At 49.7% G+C, this 6,000-nt stretch overlaps 1 protein-coding gene across 1 annotated transcript in view; it reads right to left on the reverse strand.

Annotated features, from left to right (window-relative positions):
- Positions 1 to 2,237, reverse strand: part of LPGAT1 (lysophosphatidylglycerol acyltransferase 1) — a 94,946-nt gene extending 92,709 nt beyond the window's left edge. The window contains exons 1-2 of the mRNA XM_048487340.1: positions 1,832 to 2,237; positions 245 to 465 (exon numbers count right to left, since the gene is read on the reverse strand). The gene's annotated coding sequence lies outside the window, so the exon portion shown is untranslated. The remainder of the gene's footprint in view (positions 1 to 244; positions 466 to 1,831) is intronic.
- Positions 2,238 to 6,000: the final 3,763 nt, after the last annotated feature.

The raw sequence follows: 6,000 nt of genomic DNA on the forward strand, positions 1-6,000 counted from the left end.
GAGAGGGAAGGAAAATGTAGAACCACCACTTATTGGAAATGGCTAGCAAAACGGGGAGGGGAGCCAAGGGGAAAAAGGGATGTTAAGAAAGGAAGAAATGCTTATGCCAATAAAGGCGTATGCATGTATGTATGAGAGGAAGCGCTGGTAGACTATAGACGAGAAGGGAAATCACCAGGAGGAAACAGAGGGGATCCTGAAGGATCACACGGCTGAGTCCAGCCAACCGGACGGCTTCACTCACCTTCTGCCGCGCAGAGGGAAGGAGGCGGCGGCGGCAGGGCCGGGGAAACCGGGCCCGGCGGCGGAGGGGTGCACCCGGGTCGGCGGCTGCTGGCGGCGGCGGAGGCGGCAGCAGCAGCTCTGACGAGAGGGCGGCGGGCTCATGGACACGAAGGTGGCTGGCCTGGCCCCAACGCGACGGGCCCGGGGCGCTCGGCGGCTCCCTATTTCCTCTGCTGCTCCCTGCGGGGAGAAAGACGGGCGGGGAGTGACCCCGCGAGGGGCGGCATTAGCGGCGGGGAAGCGCGAGCCAGGCGATTTGCTCCGCTTTGTGGCCCAGGCCTACCGCGCCTTCCTCTTTGCGGGAGGAGAAGGGGCTGGGCCCTGGCACCGCCTCCACCCCGCGGCGGGTGTGTCCCCCCACACCCTGCATGCAACCGAGTGGGGAGGAAGTGAAATACGCCCCCCCCCCAGCCAGAAATAAGCCCTGCCTGCCCTTGTTGCGGGCGCCCAGCTCGGGGGGTTCCCCGCCCGAGGGGGGCAGGGCAGCGGTCTCAAGCTGAGCGTTTGCCCCCGTCTCGAGGGAGGGGAGGAGTGGAAAGAGGCTCCATTCAAATTGAGAGCTAAGTAGGGGGAACTCCTGGGCTGCTCTTTTGCATCTTCCTCCTTAAAGGTAACAGGAGAAGTTGAGGCGCTCCCTCGAGACTTAAAAGTCTGAAATCGGTTTCCCTCGGCTAGTGATCCCAAGGAAAATGCCTGCCGATAGAGAAGCATCTTGCGCTGCCAAAAGGTCTCCCCGGAACGACCTCCAAGCTTTACTAGATGGGGGGTAGGTGGGATGGCGGACTGGGTAGTCCTCAAGAGACTGCCAGTCCTGTCTCCACCATCGTATTACGCATAAAAATTCCTCTCAAATACATCCCGACCCCTTCTAGGAAGATGGTGTACTCAAAAGTCGAGTGCCCCCATCTCTCAAGACATATATCGGGGTAGGGAGAGAGACTCAATCTGCTTGTAGTGGATAAGGAGGAGGGTCCAAATGAGATCCCTCTTGGTCCCTTAGCCCCGAGCGAGAGCCTCTACTTTTTAGCCCTACAGGATGTAGGATTTTTTGAAAAGCCGCAACAGAGACTGAAGACTGAACGCTCCCCTCAGAATTTGGGTATTCTTTCAAGGGCACCAGTCGAGTCACTCTGTCGCCCTTCCCGCTCAAAAATAAGGGGACTTTGTAAGAGCATCAAAGGGCGGCCGCCGGCCCATAATTCTCACCGCCTTGTACAGGGGAATCCTCAGAAAGGGGGAAAGATCTGCACGCCCAACAGGAGCCTTTTCCATCCCTATTTGGGGGCAGGTTCTCAAGGGCACCCACTCAGAACGAACCCCTAAAGAGCTCCAGCCAGGAGCCCCATATTCATTCCATGTGGAACCCCCACCACACTTCGCCACCAAGCCGAAGCCTCGCTATGGGGCGCAAAGCAAGCCCTGAGGAGGGTGCCCGTAGCAGAGCCAGCAGGCGCCGGGAGAAGGGAAGCCTCCCAAGGGCGCCGAGGGGAGTGTCGGCCTGGTCTCCGCTTCCCATGGCCGTGTGGGGGAGGGGGGGTTTCCATACCTCCGCCTGGCCGGCTGTTTGGTCGGGGCCGGTCCCGAGGAGCCGGCGAGGTTCATAGCGGGGCCGCGACCGTGGCTGGCGGGGCCCTGCGCTCTCCTTGGGCAGAGGCTGCGCCGTGACCGCTGGCCGCCGCCGCCGCCGCCGCCGCCGCCTCTTTTTACGCTCCTGCTGCTCGCTCGCCTCCGCGAGTCTCGCCTTTTCTCTCCGGCTCCCGAGGAGGTGGAAGCGGCGGCGGCGGCGGCGGCGAGCAGGAGTGGGTCCCTCACTGCAGCAAGCACTGCTCCCTCTGGCCGACAGCTCCCTCTAACGAGCCCGGGCGGGCTGCGCCGTCCTCCCCTCCGCCAGGCAGCCAAGCCCCCGGCAGGCTGGGCCTCCATAGGCCTTCCCCCTCCCACTTTCCCCGGAAAGGGCGATGCGAGCTCATCGCTCGGATCGGGAGGATATTTCTCCCCTTCCCTCAAAAAGGGGGCATGCAAGCTGATATAGGGCGGCAGCCATTAAAAATGCAAAGCGATTTATCAGCGCTACCCCCTCACCCCGCCCAGCTTGAGGAAATACACAGCAAGGGGGAGGGACAGCTGTCTATCTGCAGGGCCTTGCATTACCAATGTTTCCTACTAATGTTAGTTAAGGAACGTCTCTAGAAAGGCCTTGCATCCCCGCATGCAGGAACATGGACGGATGCCTAGTCTTATCAGAGAGGTGGCTGTGTAGTAAATTAGACAGGGGTTCATTATCACCTTAAAGATTGGCAGTTTATTTCAGCAAGGACTTTGTGAACCACAACTCACTTCCTCAGATGCGTAGAAGTGTGCCAGAACTGGCTGGCATGCGCGCCTGAATCAAGAGGAAGAGACGAAGGGAAAGATAAATGCATGCGTTTGCGGAAAGTTGAAGCTAGGCACCGGGGGGGGGAGGGGGGGCACTCGGTCTGTCTGTGCTGGTGGCAGGAACAGCTGGGGAAGAAGCAAGGGGAGTGGGCAGTTTGCAAAACTGAGTAGGAAGAAGTTCAAGAGAAGGAAAGTAAAAGAAGGAAGATGCAGTAAAAGAAGGAAGATGCAGATAGTGGAAAGGCAGGATTGGTGAAGTGGATAAAAAGAGCCTGTGGAAAACTTTACATGTGGTTTAGACAGAAAAGGAACCCGGAAGCGCGAACCCAAATATGGCCCAGCAAGGAAGTGGCCTGCATATCACATATTGATTTGAAATAACCCATTCGGCATTTACCTTGAAGGCCATGATTAATTTTATTTTCTCCTTAATTTAAATATTTGCTATATTTTATGTGGCTTTGAAGAGATTTAAATCTTCAAACAGATTTAAGTTAAATAAATTAATTATGTGTTTTAACTGATATTGGTTTTAGTTATTGGACTTGGTTATAGTCCCTGTTTCAGAAAAACTATGCATGCATTTTTAAAGACAATCTTAGGAGTACAGTGCTGTAGTTTTTATTGCACTGTAGGATATTCTCATCTTTAAAAGTTTATAATTATACTTAGATCTACAAAGGAAAAGATGGACATTAAATAGCTTTTAATGTGCAAATATTGCTAAAAAGAGGCCCTTTTAATTCTGTCTTGCCATGCCAACCAATATTCAGAGTATTTATTGCAGTTCCTTTAAGAAAGATTTTAAATACATATCTTGCTGTTTAATAGCTATGCAATCATAACCAAACAATCTTATTTTGTTCAGCTTTCATTTCATTGCATTTCATTCATTTCATTGTGAAATTTTCTCTTTACTGTTCTTTAACATAGGAATCTTAAGAGTAGATGGACAGTAGAGAAGAAACCAATTATGACTGCACTGATTTCCTCTTTAAATACACATTGCAAAAGCCATAAAGCATTTCTGAAAGCTGCTGTCAGAAAGAAGAGCAGAACAGACCCAGGGAAAGAATCTAGCACACAATTCCAGCAATGCAATTTAAACATGGCTTCATGATTTCAAAATATACCTCAGAACAGCCAAAATCTATACTAAATTCCAGTTCATTCATTTTAGATATTTAATTCATAGTTTTAGATCCAAACCAGATGTGATGAGGAATAGACGCTAACAAGAGAAGTAGGTTTGGATGGGTATCAATTTTTACCATGGAGCACAAAGGTGAAGGGGGAGCTCAGTTAACGATTTTCCTTTTTCTTTTGCCTTACTGTATTGCACTTGGTTATTTGAAATACTTGTCCCCCACGTTAGCTGTAGCACTGGAAGAGCAAGAATAAAAATACTTGAAGCAATGGAGCACAGAAAAATGGGTGGAAGAATACTTTTGGTTGTATTCCATTTATGTTAAAAAAATAGACACAGATTGCTGGGCCAGTTACATCTAACCTGGCCTTAAATCATGTTATAGATTGAAATGCGTATTTACAGATACTATTTTGCATCATTAGCTGTACTTTGGGAAATGGATCCAGTGATGGCAAACATGGGAGAAATCCGGTAATGTGAATGCATTAACACGTCAAAAAGCAACAGATTGAGTTGTGGCAACATCTTTGATAGTTTCAGAGGGAAGTCATGCTTATCTGAAATAGAAGAGCTGGATTTTAGTCCAAGAGCTCCTTAAAGACCAACAAGATCTGTGGGCTGTGAGCTTTCAAAAGTCAAAGCTGTCTGCCAGATACAAGTAGGAATGGAGATTCCCAAGTCTTTATATCACAGTCAGAAGATGGGGCAGTGTTGCAAATTGAGGCAGGATGCAAAGATATAATGCAAAATGTTTGATTAGAAATGGGAAGAAATGCTTAGGGGCAAAAATTAAAATTGTTGGTGAGACAAGAGCCCTATGTCACTATTCAGCCCTGGAAAGGGTCCATTGTTCTGAATTTGTGAATGAAAAGTTCAAGCGTCTCATGTCTCCTATTGAAGCTTTTCTGTTTGAAGACTGTAATCTTAGGCCAGCAAGAGAATGTCATATAAGATTAAAATCTTCTCCCATTATTTTTTGAGTTGTATTTTTTTTAATGTTAGATTTATTCTTTTGCATAAGAAATGACAGTCAGTCAGTGTGTGGGCAACTCCACCACCCCAGCTTCACCCACAGGGACTTCGCTAGCAGGCTCAGCCAGGTCAGCTGAGTCATCAACTGCCCTCAGATCAGTCAGAAGGGGTGGAAGCACATCCCTCCTCTGCCCTGACTGGAACACTCCCTGGTTATTAAGGAGAAGCCCAGCAACGTCCTCCTAAGACTCTGGCTCCTGTTAAGAGGGTTGCCTTTCTTTGGGTTGCCTGAACCAGGAGCAAGCTTGCCCTGGCATCTTGGGGTTGGGTCCTCTTCCTGCCTGTCTTTGCTTTGTCTCCCTTCTTATCCCTTCTCCATGCCCCAGGTGCCGCTTTCCCTGAAACCTTATTCCAAATCCTCCTTTCACCTGTGTGAAGGCAGCTGCCGGTAGTCTCCCTGATAGCTTTGCTGATGAGGGTGGAATCTGGCTCAACTCTGCTTGGGCTTTCACACACCCCCAATTCCCCAGCCTGGCCTCTGCTGTGCCAGCTGAAGGAAATCCTCTTCCCTAGCTCCCTAAGAGAAGCCTTGTCCTCTGGCTCCCCCTGGTCTGTCACCTCTCTCCAGCCTCAGCCAGCCTCCGCCACCCACCCCTGCACATCCTGGTGGACTCTGGTCCAATCTGCTCAGGCATGCTCTCCTAGGGTAAGTGAGGTGGGGAGCTCCAGGACCACTCACAGTCCTGGACAGTTTCCAAATCTATACAAAAGAAATGGACATAAATCTGGTATGAAAAATCACAATACTCAAAAACATGAGGGATAACATTTTAGTCTTCCAGGACTTTCAGAACAATAGACTTTTTACCTCCAGGGATGAATTCTTATCTCACTACAGATGCTAATTGTTTACCCCTAAGCATTTCTCAGCAGCTTTGATAACATATTGCATTTCCTGATTCCTTTCTATGCAATACTCTCCCACCTTTTCACTGGGAGGATATAAGGACTCGAGGATCTCCACTGTTACTTGTATCTGAAGAATGGAGTTTTGAAATCATATACCTCAAACATCTTGTTGGTATTACTGGACTTGAAATGATCTCTGATGACGTGACAGTCGCACCTAGATTATACCCAAGTTCACATTGTGGAATCTAGAAAAACCAGATGCTGTTAAACCACTGAAATACGTCAGACTTTGGACATGTGGCCCT

The sequence above is a fragment of the Sphaerodactylus townsendi genome, linkage group LG01 (assembly GCF_021028975.2).
Source record: "Sphaerodactylus townsendi isolate TG3544 linkage group LG01, MPM_Stown_v2.3, whole genome shotgun sequence".
Classification (NCBI taxonomy): domain Eukaryota; kingdom Metazoa; phylum Chordata; class Lepidosauria; order Squamata; family Sphaerodactylidae; genus Sphaerodactylus; species Sphaerodactylus townsendi.